We start from the raw sequence: 23223 nt of genomic DNA, 5'->3' as shown, positions 1-23223 counted from the left end.
GCGACTTCCAGAAAAATTGCATGGCGGGCGTCTTCCTGTCGGAGCCTCGTGACGGTCGCGTACTGGACAATGGATTTTTCGCTCAGGGTCGGTGCACTGGTCAGGCCGTTCAGCCATCCGGCGAGAGAAAAAGAAAGTCCCTCTACACTTTCAGGAAATGTGCGCGTACCCTGCCTGCGCCGGCTGCTCCGTGTTCCTTTCACTCGGGCTGAACATAGCACGACTCGATCGATCGTCGGCGGAGGTCGATAGCGCGGCCACGGCTATCAAGGAGCAGTGGACGTGCTGATGACCGACCGCGCGGCGCGGGATGCTGGCTGGTCACGACCGGGTGCTGCTGAATTGTTCGCTGCAGATAGGCGCTTCTACGGCGTTGCGTGCGCAGCCGAGCTACAAGTGTGTTGCCCCTTACTCCGGCGCACTTGTGGCTCGCTCTGTAGAGCTCGCTTGACGTGTAATGAAAGGCGACTGCATGGTTCTTCTAGTTATTTATTCCTCTTGTTAGGGAAGGGGGATTTTTTTTTTGCTTGCCCATCGAGCACAGTTGTGGCGCGCCATTCCTCTCCGAACAGCCCTGTTAAATAAAGTCTGATCCGTGTTCATGAGATACTGTCTGCTTTGTTAGCCAGATGCGTGACTGGTCTTCCCGTTGCGTCTGGCGCTACTTTACGAAGCCTTCAAGCGATGTTCGATCACGTCAGTCCGGAACTGGCTTTAGAAGAGTGGGTGGGTGAGCGCTGGTGTAATGTCCGATGCCTAACGACGCCGCTTAGCTAGGGACGGTGACGACGGCATTCGATTGTTGGAGGCCGTTTTGAATGGCAAATGGCGGAGGTTTTGTTGGAAGCAGCCGTCTTGTGTGTATGGACAGCGCGGAAGTTTTGCGAAGGGACCACATCTGAAAGGCTGCGCTACAATTGCCTCGTTCGTGGAGCCTTCCGTGTCGACTTTACAGCGACATGTTGTTCTTGACTTCTTGGCGGTCTGGAACACACCATATGTGCCGGCAGGAGCGCAGGGAGGGTAAGCTCACGGCATTGGAATCGGTACTGCCAGGTTGCCTAAACAATATCTTCCACAGCATTTTAGGATGTCTTGCTTCGCTGGTGTTCGTCGACGCTGAATTTGGGCTCGCAATGGCGATGAAATTAGAATAGGGTGGGGTTGTAACAGTGTTAAACGATTAGACATTTCTCCCTGATCTGGTAATTTCGACAAGATTCGGTCTGTTTCTTTCTGTTGTGCCCACTTTCGTCGCTCTAACGATTTGAAGCTGGTACGCAGTTGCGCGAATGCTGTCTCCGGTAACTACTTGTGAGACTTCTTGCGCTTTCCTTGTGGTTTCCTCTCACGTGCGCGGGCTTTTGCCCGAAACAACGTTTCATCGGAAAGCGGCCCTTGAGGTCGTTTCTGTGTGTATTTCAGCTTCGCTGTCCTCTGTGGGACGAATTTTGCAACAGTTGCCACCGTCCGGTCGTCGTTGCTGGAATGTGTATGCTTTTTTTTTTTTTCCAAGATAGACGCATGACTGTCAGCCGTCTGAATCATCGTTAAAAAACGAGACGTCATTTCACAGGAATAGAATCGGGAACGCGGTGCGCATAATCAACTCAAAACAACGAACGTGGAGGTCAAACAGCGAGCGTGTTCAACTCGTTAGCCGTTCAGTCAGCTACTCCAGACGGTCCGTTAGTCGTGACGGTTATAGGATCCAGTTTTCAAGCTCACGAACGTGGTGTCAGTGCGGGGACCAAGCAGGCCTCCCTTTTCTTTCGTTTTTAGCTTTTCTTCCTCGGCCCTCTTATGTGCGCGGTATGTATGACCGCTTTTACTATTTTTTTTATTGTTGCTTTAGCGAGCAGCGGATGCGTTTTCTTTCTGTTCGCTGCCATTGTGCTTTGCCATGCCAGGGCTGAAGTCATTCTGCAGGGCTCCGACCGGCGTGACACTTGTCTTTTCGTATGTCAGCATTCCTGGAAATACAGAGAACAAAATTGGAGAGCACACTTAAACTCCGCCTTAAGGGCATGACGCGATAGCGTAGGGGGTTAGGCTTTCCATTCTGAGCAGTTTGACACCATTGAACGCATTTTTCATTTTTTTCAATTGGTTCAATTAATTAATAGATCAATTACACTCTGATTTTTCTTAATTAGCATCATCAAGCACTGGCTTTTTGTTCTGAGACGCGGGTTCGATCCCGGCCGCGGCGGTTGAATTTCTTTGGAGGAGAAATTCTAGAGGCCCGTGTACTGTGCGACGTCAGTGCACGTTAAAGAACCCCAGGTGGTCGAAATTTCCGGAGCCCTTCACGACGGCGTCTCTCATAGCCTTAGTCGCTTTGGGACGTTAAACCCCATAAACCAAACCAAACCATTTTGACACCTTTGAACTCCCTTTTTCCAATTTTCAGTTTTCATGTCTTTAATTAATCAATTAATTACAATGATTTCATTAACTAGTCATTGGCTATCACAGAGCAATCAATCGTCAGTGCTTAGAACCACAAATTAGCATTATAAGAATTTCATTTTTCATATTTAGTCAATTCATTACGGATATTTTTTTAACTCGTCATCGACTATCACTCACCAATCAATCACTAGAACCACAAATTACCATTGTACGATTTTTTTACGCATTCCCCGATTATAGGTCGCCCGTTCGAATCCCTGCCGAGAGCCAGGCTCTAACTTAACAAATACGTATATGCTTCACGAAACGCCGAATCGTATGACACCATCCGGAATATTCTGCGGCAAACGGCTTGCATGATGCGATTCTTTTTTTTCACACAGCCCCCCATTATTTCCGACACGCGGTGCCGGCTACGCCGACGGCTTTTCGACCGAACGCGTGATACCGAGGAAGAGCAAGAGCGGCACCTTTATGCTGCTTCGCCGCTGCAAATGCGCGCACTTTGAAAATGTCTCGCTGATTTGTCTCCACCCTGCCCTTTGCAGAGAGAGCAGCTTAACAACTGCTACCAAAAAAAAAAAAAAAAAGCTGCCTCTAAAGTGGCCTATTCGGAGCTCCCCATTTCAGGAACAGGGTAAGCTCGTTATGGGCAGTAAAAGGTCGCAGCATTTTTTTGCTCTAAAATCGGAGGCTGTATCTGCTGTCGACACTCTCCATTTACTACATAATACTAGAAAAGGTTCCATCCTCCTTTAAAAATGCATTGTGCGCCGCCCAAGTTAAGCCTTCCAGCAACAGTAATAAAAAGAAATGTCGCACGAGAGTGCAACCTACGGTCGTATGTCGTGAAATTCGGGTATTTTCACATGTTCTTTATATGGTGAGACACGTGTAGCCAAGACGCCCGAAATTTTGTGTTTCCACGATGCTGAACGTCAGAAAGCAAAACAAAACAAAAAAAACTTCGTAACGTGTTTTTCAAAACTGACTTGTCAAGTAAGCGGGCGCTGTTGTGTGCACTCCGGCAGACTAAATGTGGCTCAAGCAGCCAACTACGTATAGCAGGCATCCCGCAGCGCAGCGTCCATTGCCTCGGAGTGCTTAGATTGTTGACGTTTCCTGTGCAGCTCGCGAAATGAGTTCAAAACCGAGATATTTTTTCGAAATAGCTAGATCATTTGCTTGTTTCGAGGCTGTAATATGGTCGACAGGTGATGTACGGCCGCAAGGAATGCTTCCAACAGTCTCCATTAAAGTGCCTTCGGATGCTTTGGATCCTGGTACAGAGGAAATTGCTTGGAGCCATGTAAAACGCACGAAGTTCCGTTATATGGCAATATCGGCAGGAACAAGGGAAAAAAAAAGGGGCTGCTTCTGAGTTATCGGAGATAACAAAGGGTCGTAAGCGCTGAAATGAGGGAGGGGGAGGGGGGGCGGCGTCAGGAAGGCAACGAACGTTCCGAGTGCATCGCTGATCGCCGACAAAAGAGTACTACATCGGTTCAAACCTGGCTCGGAATTGGTGAAATCTGTCCAGCCTCCTATGACTGGCTGGGCATGCTTCCACATCCGTGTTGTACAGGATAGTGAATTTGTCCCGGGAAACTAATTATTCCAACATGCTGGAAAGGGTGCGTTTTCAACGAATGGTCAAAAAAAAAATTAGGGGACAATTTTCATTGATAACCTGTGATAATCAATTGCACTCTGAAATATCGGAAGTCACCGCTGGTATTTGCAATAAAAATTGAACGCATTGCCATCCAGCATCGTCAGTCATACCGAAACATCGTCTTTTCAAGCAGGATTATTAACATTCCCCAACGCAGAAGATGCGTCATACAGTGCTTGATTCATGTGTGTGTTATGAATGCCGTTACCTTTTGCCGGTATCTTTTTGCCGGTATCTTTTTGCTTTGCTTATGGTCTGTTGTTCCTTGTCCTATGCTGAAGAGTGGCTGAGCTTGTTTTGTGTAACAACAGTGTTTTTGCACTGTTCTTGAATCCTCTCTTATGCCGAGATGTTAACTTTGCTTGCTGTGCATTTTCTGTCATTTGTTATCGGTTGCTGCTTTTTTTAAACAACCCCCCCCCCTCTGCCCCGATAAATAAATGAATAATTAATGCAATGGAATGCGCAGGCGCTGTCTGCGCTCTTTTGTGTGTGTGTGTGTGTGTGTGTGTGTGTGTGTGTGTGTGTGTGTGTGTGTGTGTGTGTGTGTGTGTGTGTGTGTGTGTGTGTGTGTGTGTGTGTGTGTGTGTGTGTGTGTGTGTGTGTGTGTGCGCGCGTGCGCGCGCGTGCGTGCGTGCGCAGGCTGCCCGCTGTTGGCAGGTGGATAGAGGGAGTGGGAGGAGAGGAGGACTGATAGCAGGTGGCACGTCGCATGACCCCTCGACGTTATGTCTCCACCACCAGTCAGCAGATTTCATGACAGACCACAACGCCGAGTTTTTTTCGTGATGAGGATTCTAATGCAATCGCATTAAGAGACACCGTTGAAGCTGCGCGGCTATCGCTGCCGCACTGCGCGCGTGTATGTGCGTCTAATGCGTGCGCGCGGTGCTTTAAATAGGCGTCTGTTATTTTCTGCATTCATTTCCTGTGTCAGAGGGGAAGCGACGTTGAGGCCGTTCCTATAGTGCTGATTGCTGTCGTGGCGGCCTCCCTACGTCTCGTCGGTGCAGATTGTGCCCCTGTAGTTCCTTACTGCTTAAATCGGCGCACATTTTAACGCTTTAAGGTTACCGTTCGGCAGGGAATCTGGCGTCGGCGTTGTGAGCGAGAAAGCAGGTGACCCACCTGACCTGTAGTTGGCATGACCTCGTGACGTCATCACAACCTTTCCACCGTGGCAGGTGGATCTTGAGACTTTAATGGCGACCTGCCTACCGGATTGTGAGCGAACTGCCCACCGTGGCAGGTGACAGGTCGCGAGAGGTCGCTCGGGGAGAGCATCCTGAGTGTCACAATCCCCACCGGTGGCTGTGTTTTTGAAACAGCCGCCTGCCGGGGCAGTGGGTGCCACTTCACCAGGAGGGGTCGGTATGAGGACTGTGATTGTAGAGAACGACCGCGTCTGCGAAGTGATACATAAATAGGGCCCTATAGGTCGCTGAAGGGATAAATTATCGCTATTGTGTCATGCCCTTCAGGCTGAGCTTGTGAGTCCACACACGAGATTTTTTTTTTTTGTAATTTGCAAACGCGCACGGTTCAGTGCCGCAGTCTGTGTGTGAAGGCAGCTTTTGTTGCCGCAGTCACACTCATGCGCTCTGACCACTCTAGCTGTACGAGTGATGCCCGCGTTCAGCAGCACGCTTTGCCAGTGCGCAAGCCGTCGATCGCATGGAGCAGGCGATCATGCGGCGGCCACTAGTAATCGCTGCCGCACCGCGCAGACAGGCAAGGAAGAGCGCACGAAGGCCGACTGTGTGGACACATCAGATCGGCGCAGCGTTGAGGTTAACCGGCCCGGTTTCACTTCGAGTCGTCCGTGGCTTGTATGCCGTCGATCGCAAGTGTTCGCTTGGGCCGCGCGTGTGTAGCTGCGGGCATCACTCAATGCCGCTCGTGACCCGTGAGCGCGGCCCCGCTGCTTGCTTGGACGTCTCCGCGAATTCGGGACGTCTCGAGTCGCGGCGGGCGCTCGGCCTAGCGCTTATCCTACCTGCCGCGGAATGTGGGCGGCCTTCCCGGCGCGTTCGCTTTACAGCTCACCATCTCCGCGCCGACGGGGCTAATGTCGCCTCGGACAGAGCCTTTTAATGATAACGGACATAGGACGGAGGTCGCAGTTTCCTTTGACTCGCCAGGGCTCCTCTAATCTCGCTCCCTCCGACGTCTGCTTTTTCTCTTATGGGGGGCCCGTGTTTCCAGCTGGATTTTTTTTTTTTTTCGTGCGGCGTGACCTTTCTGTTCATTACCTGCCCCGGGGCGTTTTCTCGTAGGAGCTCTTACTATAACGTTGTCGCTTGCTTTCAGCCTTGAGGTCAAGGCGGAGTGAGCGGGGGGGGGGGGGGGGGGGGGGGGGGGGGGCATGCGGACGGGCGTGTCTATGAACTTCCGACTATGAATCATTTCCAGGAAGAAAAGCAAAGCTATTTGAGTGAGACTTGGACGTTGGGACGCGAAGCATTCTTGTGCCGCTTCAGTGGCACCTATCCAATGGTAGTGCTTTAGTGTTTGAACGCTCTTAGTACGAAGTTTGCGCCATTAGCTGAACTAATGCCTAGAAGGTCCTCCATGTACCGTTGGCGAGGAGCGGTTTTCAGGCCATTCAGAGTCACCATTTCGTCCAAGCAAAGCGATCCGGAATTCATCTCTCCTGCAGCTGGCTGTGAGCCTCCTGGCTTTCCCTGCCTTTTCTTTCTTTTTTTTTTTGCGCGCGATTCGCCAAGTCTGCAAAACATGCTTTCACGGGCTTTTAATAAGTATACGAAGGCCGCCAGCACGCGTACCCATCATTTTGCTACGGCAGCGCGGCGCGGTTGGCTGCACACATTTTCGTCACGTTTCATAATGCTGCGTCTGTGGCGTTCTTTTCAGTGGCATCTCTCATACGCTGTCTTGCGTGAAATATGCAGTACAACTGCGTTGTCCCTGTCGGGGCTATTCGTTTCTGGATAAAGGCAACGCATTATTGACCGCTGCCATTAGTTTCACCTTATCAGTAATAATTTCGCGGTTGCTGGGCTAGTCCTTACACCAGGAAGGAAACTTTCGGGAGAGTGGACCGGCGAGCTGGATTGCGTCCTCTGCGCTGCGTTGAGCGTGGCTAGCCCAGCGCCCGAGAAGAGAGATAATCATTGGCCTTTGTATCAGGGTGGTGACAAGTGTCGCTTAGAAGCATAAACACTGTGGTTCTATCTAGTGATGGCAAATGAAAATAGTTGTGCTCCGAGGAAACCTTTTTTTTTTTCGGTAATACTGGTGGTTTAAGGGGGTTTATCGTCCCAAAGCGACTCAGGCTATAAAGGACGCCTTAGTAGAGTGCTCCGGAAATTTCGACCACCTGGGGTTCTTTAACGTGCACTGACATCGCACAGTACACGGGCCTCTAGAATTTCGCCTCCATCGAAATTCGACTGCCACGGCCGAGATCGAACGCGCGTCTTTCGGGTCAGCAGCCGAGCGCCGTAACCACTGAGCCACCGAGGCGGCTGTAGTACTAATAGCAGTAATGAATGCATTCGAAGGCTTTTTTTTAAAGGATTAAATGAATTAAGTTGAATAAAAATGCAAATGCTGACACAAAATTGGAGAAGTACTTCGCCTGGTGTCGTCGCTATGACGACAGTGTAATGCGTACATAGTTGTATTCAAGAGTAAGAAACGCCAAATATGAAAAACAATGACTATCTGTCACCTATATCATTACGTAGGGGGTGAGAGCGCTCAAAATCAAAGCGAATGCAACCATTTACCGGGAACTGTCGCGTCGAAGAATGCAGCATTTAGTCTGAAGTGGGCTGGCAAGGCATACCAAAACCGCAAGGCAAACTGATCTGACTTGCTGTTGTGAAGGTATAGGATGCGCAATCAAAGGACGAACCACGAAGAAAGACACAGAGACACACACAAGCGCTGTGTCTTTCTTCGTGGTTCGTCCTTTGATTGCGCATCCTATACCTTCACAACATCATGTACCAACTAGGCCCAACCCAAGTTTTATTGATGATCTGACTTGCGTACGTACCAAAGCCGCAGGGCTCGCGCTTGCGTTCTGCGCATGCGCACTGCCGTCCCCGCAACCTCCTTACGTATTCAAGAAAACTTTGCGCAGAATAGCACAAGACGAAAGGGAGAAACACGTACACACACACGAGCGCTCGTGTGTGTGTACGTGTTTCTCCCTTTCGTCTTGTGTTATTCTGCGCAAAGTTTTCTTGAATATGTCGCTGCACCAACTGGCCCAACATTCTGCTCTACTAAGCTCCTTACGTACTCTTAAGCTGTTGCGGGTGCGCAACTAGAACTGTCTTATATCTATGTTTTCGCGTTGGTTCCTTTGTTTTGCTTCCTTGTTGGATAAATGCTGAGATTTAGGCTGGTAGCGATTCATAACTTCACACAGCGCAGTGACACCGGATGTCTGCTTTGTTTCCGCCCTATCTGTTAAGAGTTATCGTTGAGCAAGCTAGTTGTAGCGTCTTCGTCGCGTTCGTCAGCGTGCAGGCAGTCAGTCTATGCGTCACTTTTCTTTTTGCAGTTGTGGACCGTGCTGCAGTCAAGAGCGGCATTTGAAAAGAAAAAAAAAGACATATTCGGCACTTATTAGTTCTGAAAATCCACTCGAATCGAATCGCTACTTTGATAAGGGCAAAAGAGCTTGTGGTGCGAAAATTAATGTGGCCGTTGACGCTGTTCACATTAAATGTCTGTTCCGCCCGTTATATGGGATACCGGCTTGAGTAATAAAAAAAATTTCAGGGATGCACTTAAGTCTGCTTGGGTGCAGTAATGCGAAATCATTTCTCTTACGGCGCGTCCTTCCTACTCATGCGCATCCGCCAACTCTCCTCCGTCATCTCGCCTACGCACGCGCCATCTGCTGGATCAGCGCCGTACATTGGGAGAGGTTCAGTGGGTGCCGTATAATGGCGCTACGGCTGCACTCCAAGCACGGAGGAAGTTTACCGGAAACGTACATCTGCAGTTTTAGTTGCTCATAATTACTTATGTACGCCTGAGTTCATATGTCAGAGATACGGTTCTGAGACATCTGTGCATTCACAAGACTCTCCTTCATTCAACTTTGAACCGTCTTGGAGAATTTGCCATATCTTGACAGCAGCAACCTGCCAGATCTTCCTGGCGGCCTTGTCAGTTTTTGTAGAGTTTTGTCGAAGTACGGTAATAAAGAACGTCGTGGAGCAGTGGAAGCGGTCCCGTCTCGCACGCCGGAGACTCGGATTCGATTCTCACTGACGCCACCGTTTCCTTTTCATTATTTTTGTTCAGTTCGTGCGGACACGCTTTGTCCACAGCTTACGGTGACGCCACTCATGAGCGAAGAAATGCTTTCGCATTAAAATAGGGAAACGTTCCTTCTAAAAGGCCCGACAAAACTTGGCGACAGACCCAGCATTGTTTGTCTTGCTTTTGGTGGCGTTCCGTTTGTGTGTGCAGTCCCCCGAAATTCTTCGCGCAGCGTTGTGGCGGGCTTTCCCCCTCTTCGTGACACGGCACAACGTACAGCGACCGTGTGCTTGTTGTCGCCTGTCTAGGGAGAGGAGTTTTTTTGTTTTTTCCAGCTGTCGTATGCACTTCGCTCGCATTCCTCAGTCTTTTATCGGGCGGGATTCCATCGTTGGGGGCAGTGACATCCTCATCAGGGGCAAGCATGGACGTTATAGATACGTGCTGTCTGGAGGGCAACGTCCGCGGCACGCGAACGCAGTTTTCCTGTGCCTGTGTGTATCGCATCGCTCGCCGCGACAATTTTGTTTTTCGTCTTTGCTTGTCTATTCCGTAAACGTTGTCTCTGAGTTAGTCTAAACTCAACTGATTGGGTAAGAGAGCGGGAATGCAGGGCGTGGACGGGCTAGTCTCAGCGCGTGTCTATGGCCCCTTCGCGCTCTCTCCGTCGGCTCAGCTTCGGAGTTTGGTACCGCGAGTAAAATGTGAAGTGGCACTACTCCTGTGTGTATGTATATTAGGGTGCCTCTATGTATATGTACTCGCATGTATAGAGGACAAAACGCATGTCTAGAGGACAAAACGCATGTCTAGAACGAGCGAACTGTCTGTTCCGCATCTCCCAAAGCCGCTGCGACCAGGAAGTCAAAAAGTGTCAACGAAATCCTATCAGTTGAAATGCACATGCTTACATCCAGACCATTTTTGACCAAATGTTATCTATAGATATCGCGTGTTCAGCCCGAAACACACCCAGAACGTGTTCTAGACAAACGTTTACCCTCTGTACATACAGGCCCGGCCGAAATGATATGGAGCGCGCTTCGCTCTTTAAAACTTTTCCCACGCGCCCTGTAGAGAAAATGTAAAGGTTTGTTGGGTTTTTACGCGGGTGCACCAGAGCAGTTTGGTACCGTATGCAGTCCTTCCTAATTTTAGCTAGGGAAGGTGTGAGATGTTTCATCGCTGAAGCACGCTTTGTATTTTTGTGCACGCTCTATATTATCGAATCAAGGCTGCTATTGGCCGCGAGGTCGAGCAGAGTCGCCACCTTGCGATGCAGCGGCGAACCCTCCGTAATGTGGCGCGGCCGGACTCGAGCCACCATACTCGAGTGGCTGGTTGGACGGACGGACGGAAAGAGCGTCCCCTTTGAAACGTGGTGGTGGCGGTTGCCACCATTCTCGGCTTTTTTTTTTTTTTTTTTTGAAGCGACATCCTCCGTCGGTTTTCGGCACTTCAGGGGCTTTGCCGCACGGCGTCTTAAACACAGCGGCGATGGCGTTAGGCACCGTGTCAAAGCAAAGCGAACAGATCGCAGCCGTCCGTACAACTGAATGCAGCCGGCCAGCATTTGTATATTTCCTTTCATTATGTTTGGGATCCGACTCTCGGCAGGGTTCGCCTTCGGTGGCGTTGGTTTTTTTTTGCTTCAAAGCAGGCGTTTGTGCGTTAGAAATGTACCGTTACCTTCGATGACGTCAACATTCCCCCCCCCCCCCCCCCACTTGGCGTTGTGCGCTGCGGAGAAGCTTGAAGGGCGTCCGGATTTTAATCGGCGATTACTTCACTATTTCACGTGCTAGCTCAAAAGGACTTCGCATGCTTTACCTGCAAGTTTCACACATTCGGCCCTCTTAAGCTCGTTGATTTCTAAAACCTTTGCAGTTTCCCTTTAAACGAAGCAGGAAATATTGCCCGGTCAAACTAGATACAGGTATATGCCATTGTCAGTCTGGTAACGTTAGCATATACTACGTGCGAGCGTATTCCCGCCTAAGCTCATTGTTTCTGACAAGTAAAAATTAAGAATACAAGCAACATATTTGATTCATCAGTATGCGGAGCGGAAAAATTGGAGGGAACAATTAAGCTCCGCCTTAAGGATATGATGCGATTGAGTTAATGCTCGCATATGTGGAATTGCTCATTCTCAACTTTACATTCATAGCTCCCTGGGAGTTCTCACGCCACTCGTTCCACAATGGTGCAGCGTTTAAGGGATGCGCCACGCCCCTGCGATGGCAGGCTCTGCCACCGGTGGGGCTTGTGCGGCCCAAGTTGCTCTTCCGGAGCAAACTCTCGCGATCAGTCATTGGTTTTAACCGCCACCTGCCACGGTGGTCTGTGTGCTCGCAGCCTGGTGGACAGGTTGTGATTACACCACAAGGTCACGTGACCCAGGTGGCCCTCCTAGGTTGCTTCTTAGGCGGGTGGCCACCTGGGCCCACCCTACGCCACCCTGTTTTTCGCTCACAACGCCGACGCCGGATTTTCTGGGTAACGGGACCGCTAACGCTGTCGCGTTAATATAGTGGCACTTGATATCTGCACTTGCCTATATATCTTTCCCTTCTCGTATGGTGGTGTTTACGTCGCATGAAAATGTAGCCAGTTCATTTCTTTCGGAGCAGGGAAGACATATGGAAGCTTTTACTTCCGGTACCTTTTTCACAAATATCCCCAAATTATGTTTTGCATATGACTGAAGTCGCCGTCCGATAATTATAGTACTAAAGAAATTTTTATTCCTCAAAACTCCTTGCGCACGCCTAACCGCACTCTCGTGCAGTGATTTGCAGTGTCTTCGCTGCGACTAATTCGTGGCTTGCACTTCAGCGTAATAAAAAAAAAATTTCAGAAGCTCCTAAAATTTGAGTGAGTGTGTAATACTGTTCTCACACGGCCGAATTATTGTTTTTAGCCAGTGAGTCACTCGCAATATCACATATGAACTGCACTGATTTTGGCTGCAATAGTAATCGCCTCATCAGTTCGGTGAATTCGTTCCACTCGGTTGAAACACACTGTACACATGCACAGTCAGCTTTCCTGTGCGTCGAAAATTCCTGTACAATGCCAGGCTGATTTTACTTTGAGGGAATCGAAGTGCCGGTGGCGTCTATATATCCAGACCAGGCATGTGCGCTCACCATCTGTAGACATAGCTTCCGGGCAGTACGTTTACCACAGTTACCATGTTACCACAGTTCGTCGAGTCTTTGCCCAAGGAAGCGCCTGCCCTGGAATACGGGCGCACCGGCTTCGCCTTATATTAGGACACAATTCAAGAAGGCAGCGCCGAGTACCCATCAAAGGAGGCCCTCCAGACAACGGCGTCGACCGTTTGTCGTGATGTTGGGGTTAATCTGTTTCACGGAGACACTTGCCAGTCACCTGCGATTTCGCGCTGTACTCGTGGACCACTTGTTTGTGGCAATGCGGCCCCGGACAACGCCACTCCCCATGGCACGGGGACAGAGTGCCGTCTCCTTTTCTCTCCTGCCTAGCCTCTGCTGCACTGCAGCCGCAGCGTAATCGGGACTGGCCGACAGCATTGTCTGGAATGCCCTTTCAAGGGCATTCTCCGATGCCTTCCTGACTTGTATGCGACTGTAGAAAAATGGAGGGAAAGCACACATATAGTACGTTGCTGTAAAAAAGTGCATTCCGAGTGGCACTTTCCTTCTCAGTGTTGCACAGTGTCGCAACAGGGACACTTTCGCGATGCGAAACGCACCCGCTGGAAGCGACACTAAATTTGCCCGTCTGAAACTCGTATAACACTGGGGAGAAGGCGAAGAAAAACAAAACTGTCGTTAGGCAAGTGGGACGCAATAAATACATGAGGCCCATGAGCTCGGTAGAAGGAAAATGCATGCAAAACCACGTGAGCAAATCGCAAAACAGGGGAGATGTGGTTGCGTGCCGGTTTCGTTTTCCTGCAATCCGCGCTTCTTTCACGTTGCGTTTTCCAATTCTACGCTTTTCTGCGCAAAGTCGGGGCATTTTAAGCAGTATATCACCCAGCCATTGCAGAGGGCACGTTTTTTTTTCTTTCTCGGCAGAAAACTCTCCGTAAACTTGGAAGCGAACCACTGCCGGCTGCCGATCCACACCGACGGAGCGATGGTGCCGCCACCTGTCGGTCGATCTCGCGGCGAATACCGGGCTCCCGTGGACGGGGGGATCAGGGATTGTTGACAATGATTTCTGAACTCCCGAGTGTAAAATTTACGCGACAAAGCGCCAGAGGGTAAAAAGCAATTGCGATAAATTCGGCAACCTAGCGAAAGTTCGAAGTTGTGCTCCACGAAACGTGTTTACAGGAAATGGATGCGGGAATGCTGTGCTTTTTTTTTCCGTCTGGGAAAGAATGTCGTGCAAAGAATGAACAGCGCGATTAATGGGCCCACATCAGCGAAACACACATGCAGTCTGAGTGCTTTCGTCCGTCCATAGCGCGCGCCGTACAGATCGAGTTCGCACCACACTTGGTGTTCATGGATGCGCCACTCAACTCTTAGCTTGTTTGTGCCCGTCAACGCGCAGCTGTGCCCTCCGTGTCCCCCGGAGGGGTAGAGTGACGTTGTTCGTTGCCTTAGCCCTGTAATGCCAAGCAGCGAAAACGTGGGAGAAAGATCGCAAACATCGAGTATTTAGGCAAGTATGGTCCCTACATTGGAGAAATCCGACAAAAAAAAAAAGAATGGCAGCTTTATTAAGGAAAATATGATTGCTGAATAGTTTAGATTATCGAATCATGATCATTTCTGAGTCTAAAAACGGTGGAATCGCGCATAAACACTCAGGAGCGTGCAGTAAATCAATATGAAAAGTCGAAACTGTTCCATCAGCTGCCATTGCAGCAGTACGACCGCATTAAAGTTCGGCCTGTCCTTACTACTACTACTACCACTACTACTACGACGACGGCAACGACGACGACGACGATGAAATGCTATAGGCACATGTACTGTGCGATGTCAGTGCACGTTAAAGAACCCTAGGTGGTCGAAATTATCCAGAGCCCTCCACTATGGCGTCGCTTTGGGACAGTGAACTCTATAAACCAAACCTAACCTAAACCATCTAGAGGCCCGTGTACTGTGCGATGTCAGTGCACGTTAAAGAACCCCAGGTGGTCGAAATTTCCGGAGCCCTTCACTACGGCGTCTCTCATAGCCTCAGTCGCTTTGGGACGTTAAACCCCATAAACCAAACCAAACCTAACCTAAACCAGACCACTACTACCGGAAGTAGCAGCAGTTGTTGCATCGCTGCGTGAGCTTCGCCTCTGAGCACCTGGTCACTGCAACGAAGCTTACACACCCGCTGGCAGCTGGCATTCACGCATGCGCTGAGTGCTTTGCAAGCCGCAAACTATATGCATGCCTCATATGCATATAAATGATAAATTTGCAATAAGAACGTCTCTAGAATTTGAACGACATCACCTTCAAGTCGTTTCGACCCCTGCTTTTGTGGAAATAAAGGGTGCGCGTTTGTACCAATCACTTCTTACAAAGACTTCAAATGTGGTACAGTGGTGAGCAGCCTTGTCTAGAGCGCTCGGGCGGTGCACTTCCTTGCAAACAAATCCAGATTTTGTGGCAGCCTCTAGGGTCCAGCTGCAACGCTTGCACGGAAGTAGCGCCAGATAGCCTCGTAAACAAAGCAGGCGCGAAAACTTTGCCCTGTAATGAGGGGCTGCTCTCTAATTTCGGTTTTTGTTACCAAGTGCGCACTGCTCAAGCGCTCTAGACAAGGCTGCTCACCACTGTACGTATCCATACCTCAGTCTTTTCGACGCATAATAAAACTTGCTTTGGAATTGAAGATTGTCTTAATAAGTGTTTGAGGCTGTTGGCTGAAGAAGGCTCAAAAAGCGTAACAGTTTTTCAGAATTTATTTTCCCCATCGAGCTGGGCCGCGTCGAATTGTGCACCCGCGCTTGTAAAAACGCAGAGCACCAAGGAGGCCGATTAGAAAAGGATAAAAACACGCTAAATGGTTTGTTCCGTAGTTCCGTAGTATTCAGCACGGAAAAATACGGTATATAGATTCACCATTGTTCATTTGACGGCACTTGATGCGAGTTGGGACCACAAGTGTCCCGCTGCCCCGAAACGTCGTGTTTCCTTTTGAAGAATTTGTTGGCGAGTGTGTTTGTTATTTCCACTAAGACTTAAAAGGGTTAAACCACTCACACCCATGCCCGTTTCTCGCACTCGGTGACCCTTAGTGTGTAATGATGGAAACACTTTCGTCTCCGCATTTTTTTTTTTTTGAGTCGAACATTTGATACAAACTGTACGCGCTATGGCGACAGGATTTAAGAAGAGTCAGAAAACTGCTCTTCTCTCTCTCCCTTTACATTGATTTCATGCGATAGATTCTGCACCAGAACAGTGTTGTTTATCAAGTTGTTAAGCTGTTTACCCAAATTTCATTCCACTGCATCCATCTTACATTAATTTCTTGAGTCCATTGAGACATTTAGTGGAGTTATCACAGTTGTTTTGCTGAGCGGCAAGGAAAGTGGAAATGGCTTCACTACAAAACTTCGGAAGCAGCCAGTATTGTTGCTGGCTTACTGCAAGGGTGAATGTCTTGCTTCCGTAGCTCGTTGCTTTCCGTCGTCAGGCAAAGCAGTGTTAAATAATTTGCGTAACGACTGCTGTGTGTTTTTTTTTTTTTTTTTTTTGCGCGGTACAAGCTGATATCGTGTGGTCTGTGCGCCAGTTTTCTCCTGTCGCCATGGCACTAGCGAGGCGTCCTCTGTGGATCATCAGGTAGTCCGGATATGTGGTCCTGCAGTCCTGCGGCCAGAGCGAGCAGGTGGCGCCGCTTCTTGGCGTCCGCGGGCAGCGGGCGCGGAAACCTGTTTTGCATGGCCGCCGCCGCTCTGTGCCGAAGGGACTTTCTGGAAGCTTCTCTGCTTGTGGCCGTATCTGGCCGCTGTGGCCATTTTTATCCCGGGCCATTTCACTAATCGGGCACCATCGGCGGCGCAGCCGCTGGCTCCCAAATGGCTTCCAGCGCTGCCCGGCTTCCTCCTGCGACCGATTGCATAAACCGTTCCAACAAAACACAACGGCGCGCGCTCGGTTTAGGATAGCCTAGAAAGAGAAGCGAGGGCAGCGTGTCCAGTGCGCGGGCCGGGATCGCTTTCGGAGCGCTTCCTGAATCGAAGGGCCGCCCGTGCCTTTCGGACAGGTTTCGACCTGCAGTGCCGCTGCTGGCGCGCTATCACGCCCCACTTGGCTGTTAGGTAACATCAGGCGAGCCAGAGAGTGCGCGCGGCCTTCTGTTTTTCCTCGAGTGGGACGCCGAGATGCGATGAACTCTCTCTCGGTGGGCGTCCTGCCCCCATGAGTAGCAGCGGGCCGGTGCTACAACGCGGACTCGCTCGCTTGGCGAAGAAGCTCCGTTCATTTTGGTAGAACTCTGTATCTCTCAGTGTAAGCATTCCATGCGTGTGCAGTTCTGTCGAGACCGAACGTTTTTCTACCCATATGGTGCAATTGCGCGGATGAGAATGGACTCCTGCTGACAGGCGTGTGGAACTTTGAAAACTACATATGTCGAGAGACGAGACAGGAAATGAGATCTCTGCAGGACTGGCAAGCTAAGCAGTCCTACGTGTCGGTTTGCGGCCTCCTCTTTCTCTCCTTGATGTAGGGTGCATTGCCAAGTTATTGCTTTCAGTAACGCTGTCCGGGCCATGTGCGAGCACACAAAGCCTGCTTGCTTAATGGCGCAAGTAAAACGGTACATGATGCCCTAGTTCTTGTTTTGTTATACGGTACCTGCCGATGCGCTTGGAAACTGAAATCTGGCTTCAAACCGATGCGTGTAATCTTTCGCGCCTGATTTTATTCTCTCTCTCTGTTGTTGATAGACAGCGACGTTGGCCGAAGAGAATGCACTTTATTTTTGGTACGGTATGGTGTGGCACGGTACGGTACGGTACGGTACGGTACGGAATGGTGTGGTATGGTATCGTATGATATGGTGCGGTATGGTGTGGTGTGGTGTGGTGTGGTGTGGTGTGGTGTGGTGTGGTGTGGTGTGGTATGGTATGGTGTGGCGCGGTACGGAACGGTATGGTATGGTATGGTATGGTATGGTATGGTATGGTATGGTATGGTATGGTATGGTATGGTACGGTACGGTACGGTATTAGGAGTTTGACGTCCCAGAGCGAGATTGGCTATGAGGGACGCCGTATAGTAGAGAGCGCCGGAATAATTTTCACCACCTGAGTTCTTTATCATGCACTGACACCGCACAGCTTACGCAGCCTTATCTGGGTTCATGCATCTATTCATGTTTCACCGGACATAGTTTTGTTGCCGCTGTTTTCAAGAGTGCATCGCTAAGCATTCCATTGCCGGATGTCACCCTACAAATTTTTTTCCCGAGCCAGAGAGAATGGCATATATTGTTCGTTTTATCCCAGGCCTGTGCTCGAAATTTCCGGAGCCCTCCACTACGGCGTCTCTCATAGCCTTAGTCGCTTTGGGACGTTAAACCCCATAAACCAAACCAAACCTTTTGTGACGACTGAAAGCCGATGGAGAGGCCATGACGGACGCCGTAGTGAAGGGGCCACGTGATGTTCAGTGACGTAATTTCGGTGCAGGAGCATTTTCGCAGTGAAATGAGGTCTCCGCGGCCGTGAATCAAACCCATGACTTCTGGCCCAGTACGCCACAGCCACCAAAAGCCACCACGGCGGGTCGTATACTGTTGTTGACGGTCACGCCGGCACGTAGAACTGTTAGCAGTGAACACCACCCCGCAATGGCGTTAGATCGTTGCAGTATTCATTGTCGATGCAGCCGTCTCTGCTACCCTTCCTTAGAACTAAAACCGCTGAAACCCTCTCAGGCCGCGCTCAGGACGCTTTTCGTCGGGCGGACCTCACGACGACTAGGCAACCGTAGTCGGCGTTTGCATGGCTTGCACGGTGCATTTTTTTCATGGTCTTCCAGCGGAGTGTAAGCCCGAACAGGGAGCGCGATTTGCGATGCTGCCTCCTTATCAGGGCACGGTTCGCGGCTTGGAAGCTCGCCAGTCCCGTCCTGCTGAGCGCAGCGTCTGCGCGCAGTTCAACGACACATTGTTTACGACGCAACCGGTCGTATCGGGCGGCATCGGCCACGGGGAATTCAAAACACCCCCGTCTGATGGCCGCATTAATTCTGGCCCGCGCGGGGACCTTCGCGATATGCTACGATGCGCGCGCTTGGCGGCGAGCGTCTCACATCGGAGGTGCGCGCACTGCGTCAGGGGTCACGACGCTTGGCGTGGTGTGACACACCGGCCGCGTCAGCTGCGTCTCCCGTTCGGTCGTGGGCGGAGGGCGAAAATCGCGCTGCACAGTGCGCACGCCAGGACGTTGTGTATCAAGCTGCCGCTGTTTATGTTCGTCATTTTCATTTTCTTTGCTGGGTAACTAACAGAACTGACCTAGTTTTTAGTAGTTCGCTGTTTTTCATCCTGATGCCCTTATCCTATCCAAGGCACCAAGAACACTTGAACGCACATCAGGGAAACTTTCCATTTATATTCATACTTGGAAAAAGACGTGAGCGCATAAGCAAATTTTTGCGGAGGTACCTGTAGATGTGGAGGAGCGGGAGAAAATTGACCGTTGCTCTTCTCATACGTTCGGATTCGTTGCGCGCGGCACGAAATGATGGACCAGTACTCTGTGGCATTACCTGCAGTTCCATTTTGTCTGTAGAATAGGCCAGTTAAGCTTCCCTGTCAGCACACGAGTGTGAGTACTTACTGTCTAACCCGATCTGAAAAGTTTTTCTTGATGTTATGCTTGCATGTACTCACTCTATAGAGACTAAAAATGACTGCTGATGACCGAGGAACCAAGCGGGCAGCTACGCTTGTTCAGCCTTCCCGTGTGCCTTCGGCCTTATATCAAGAATGAACCGAGTTAGAGTGCTTTATAATAAACTCTGACTCGTCTCCAACCAAAACTTTCTTTAATTTAACCCCCCCCCCCCCCCCCCCCCCCCCCCCCCCCCGCTTCCCTTCACATCACCACTTTCCTTCTTTCGGCCCCCCGCTCCCCCCGGCATGCTACCCACAGCCCCTAGTTGCCCCTGAAGGAGCCGGGCCGGCTTCGAAACGTTTGGTTTTAAATTAAAGGAAGTTTTGATTGGAGACAAGTCAGAGTCCCAACCAGTCGGGCAATTCTGTCAAAATGTTTAGTTTTCAGAGCGCTTTGATGTGAGTTGGTCAAGACTAAAATACCTGCGAATCGCATCTACTGAACATCTCTAGCGAGCCATTGCTCGCCACTGTTATGGTGACGCGCCTTTGCCGGGCGCTTTCCGTGTAGTTGTTTCCTGCGCGAAACGCACGAGTGACTCAGACCCCGCTTGGGCGCCAACGCGTGCGCTTCGTTCGCACTCCGAAAGGCTTTCCCTCTTGGCGCCGCTGGCGGACTGGAGGGGCAGGTCAGGCGCAGCGGGAGCAACGCACCCTGCCGTCCGCCAGCCGCTGTGCTGCAACTTTGTCCGTCGTCTTGCTTGAAGACGAACTCTCGAACATGCCTGCTGCTCTCCGGTCATCTCGCTCACGGAGGCAGGTCTCGTTGTTTTCAGGATGCGGCATGAGCCCACGAAGCCTGGCGGGCGATCATAACAGACCCAGGAAAAGGCCAAGACTGGCGTGGAAGGGTGTAAAAACATCCGGTGGCGCTACAGCTCGCCACCTATTTTAAACGCAGTTGGGGCGCGGAACTGCGGTGAACGGTGTCATAAGCGAGACAGGAAATGGAATATCGGTGGTATGCATCGCCGTTACGTAACGAAATCGCCTGAAGGCAAGAACGGAGATAATCTCGGCAGCTCCGCATTTCCGCCACTGTGTGCCAGGTATAGTGGGGGCGATTTCGACTCCGTGTTGGCGCGCTGCTTTTCTTGGCAACAAAACATGGGATTTAGCTGCAACCGTTCTCTCGCCGCGGTTTTGGTCGGTCGTTCCGCCGTAGGGACCGACTGCACAAGAACGTTCGTACCTCACGCGTGACAACTGGCGCTTTCAGTCACGGACCGCGTCTAACCGTGTCCAAAGCGGTTCACGTGCAGACATCCCGCTTTCTGCTGCACATCTGAGACATTCTTAGCGAGTGCGGAGGGTGCGTCTTTCTGTGGTCGGAGACGGGTTACGTACTGTACCGGGGCGTTCCCGCTGTGCTTTCTCATTGTGCACTTGTCTAGCGTAAAACTGGTTTTTATTCTCGGACACTAAACTCGCTCTTCTGCTTCAAGCGTGTATTTAACGTATACACAGTTAAATATTTGAGCTTCGTTTGTATGTGTCAACTCTGACTTTCCTGTGTAGTGTCTGAAGGCAGTGCCTTCTCGCAGCGCTCTGTGTGAAGTCTGGTGGGAAGCTCATGTTCCTTGGCACTGTTTCGTTTTGTAGCAGACACCTGTTGAACATCGTCAAGCTTGCATTTTCGACTCATCCGTTGCCATGACAATAGCTAAACTGGCATAACTTGGGAGGAAGGGGGGGGGGGGGGGGGGGGGCATTGGCGAATGCAGTGTATCGGCCTATGGGAAGAATACGAAGACTTGATGATGATGGATTTTTATGGCGCAATGGCAGCTGTGGCCAAAGAGCGCCGTGACACAAGGCTTTTTTTTTTTTCGTTTTTACTCAAGGTGGGGTCGAGGACCCATTTCCCAAGCGTTTCACTCTATAGAAGCCGAGCACCAGGCAGGGTAAAAGCTTCTACCAATTGTATCACCGGTGTGTGCCCCCGGCGGCACTGGGGATCGAACCCCGCACCTCCCGCATACGAGGCGGATGCTCAAACGACTAGGCCACCGCTGCGGTAATACGAAGACTTACGGAACGTTGTCATATATTCGGGCCAGCTTCGCAATCATTCCGTACCGTGCGGTTCTCGTGTCGGAAATCGCCTCTTGCGCTTATGCGGGCGCATTATGTTGTGCCACATTCTATGTATCGTTTTTGTCTTGGTGAGTTTGCCACGATTGCCCGCCTCGTCCGAGCTAACTCTGTACGGAGCGTGAGGGGTTGCGTAGCCAGTTGCATCAGCCCCGTGAGCCGGCCCCGATATACGTCCCAGATTGGCGCGTGCACCGGACGGAATAAGCGGCGACTCATCGTGCCGGGCATATCGGCACGAGCGGGCTCTATGTTTAGACCGAGCTGCACGGTTCCCGTGACAGGCGCTTCCTCGGACGGTTGTCAGCGACGGAATCGTCCGACGGCCCCTCCAGGCCAGACGGCGGGCCTGCTGCCCCGGCCATAGGCGGAAAACGCAGAAAACGAGCGCTCGTTGTGGCGCCAGCGTGCGCGTCTTCGTCCCCGGCCGCTCGTGGTCTCCGATTTTGGAAACGCCGTCAGGCAGTTGTCGGAGCTTGTAAATCGTGCAGCGCGTTCATTGGTTGCCCGGTCGCCGACCCTAACGGCGGCGGGGTGAAAGTGAATGACGGCGCCCGTTTTGCTCACGAATCCGAGGCGGGATCGACGTTTCCGTGCGCTGGAATTCATTTACAGGGGACGCCTGTATATCGGTATTGCTCGAGCCCGCAAGGAGCTTAAATATTTATGAATAGTTCCGAGCTGCGTGCTCAATGTGTCATAGGAAACCACGAGAACTGAATGCGCTGTGCATTGTGGCGAACTTGGGCGCCTAAATTCATAATTGTTTGTTTGTTTGTTCTCGTTATTTCCTCACCGGGTATCCGGTTGGCTTCATCGGAATTAGTTTAATGACGTTCAGTTTATAGTACAGCTTTTGCTTCCGAGACAAGTGTTTTTCACCATTGCCCAACTGAGGTAATCTCAGCCACTCCGTATTAGGCGCTGTGCAAGAATCGCTATAGGTCTTGCCATTTTCGGAAAACCTGTATAACCGTGCTGTTCATAAATTGAGCGTCCTACGCGTTGCTGCGCGGGCGTCGAAAGACATTCGCTCGGAGAATTTAAACTTGGAGAGGGATTTTTTGAAGCGTGTTTAGGGTTGCAAGCAGCTATGTACACATGCCTGCTTCTTGCGCACGTAAGCGCTATACCTTGCGCAATCACGCAGACCGTCTGATTTTTGCTTGCGCGCGTTGGCTGAATAACACAACGTCACTGAGGTAGTTGGCGACAGTTGCGACTGGGTGGCGGCTACACCGTCTGGGTTTTTCGCATCCAGTCGTCTTTAAATGACGTAATCGAAAATTCGCACCGATGGCACCGCTCCAGCTCGAGACGAACGACCCTGGAGTTGTTCCTCTCAACCTTTTGCTTCTCGTATGGGAGTCGCTCTGATCTGGATCGTGCCCCGGTTGGAAATGAGCGAGTCGCGATATATTTTGAGTAGCTCTGACTGTACCCGTTCGGCCGACGAATAGGCGGCAGGAAACAGATCACCCGGCTGGCAATAATCAGTGGCCCTGAATATGTACAGTCGCCCCTATGGTTTGTTTCTCGCTGCCGCCGTCCTGTGTTTTCCTTGGGTATATTTGTCTCATCTACGCCGCGTCGTTTTACTACGACGCGCGTTTCCAAGTCGCCCTCCTGTCGGTTCTTCCGAATTGCTTTCCATTTCGCCCCGTCCGTTTGGCGACTCTCGCGTTTGTGACCGTAGTGGTGCTGTATTTTCCGGAGAGCTCTATCAAGCCACTCATTCACGGCTGCTGCTCTCGAAGTCTCGCACCATCGCATGCATGACAGACGGAGTCCGACCGCCATTGGCGACCCGTACAGCTCATCGTGCGTGCGTGCTGTGGTCCTCAACTTTGGCGGCGTTTCGAGCCGGGGTGACCGAAGTCCTATTTTGAGCGAAGAAATTTCACGCTGCAGCGCTGTCACCCGGAGGGAATACA

The 23223-nt window shown here is 50.9% G+C and overlaps 1 protein-coding gene across 2 annotated transcripts in view; it reads left to right on the top strand.

Moving 5' to 3' along the window:
- The window catches only part of LOC149350851 (E3 ubiquitin-protein ligase AMFR-like), an 85478-nt gene that overhangs the window by 19740 nt on the left and 42515 nt on the right, over nucleotides 1–23223 (top strand). The gene's annotated exons all lie outside the window — the stretch shown is intronic.

This window comes from Amblyomma mixtum, chromosome 3, assembly GCF_055824585.1.
Source record: "Amblyomma mixtum isolate Tamu chromosome 3, ASM5582458v1, whole genome shotgun sequence".
Classification (NCBI taxonomy): domain Eukaryota; kingdom Metazoa; phylum Arthropoda; class Arachnida; order Ixodida; family Ixodidae; genus Amblyomma; species Amblyomma mixtum.
Note: the sequence above shows the minus strand (reverse complement) of the source record. Positions and strands in the feature narration are given on the sequence as shown.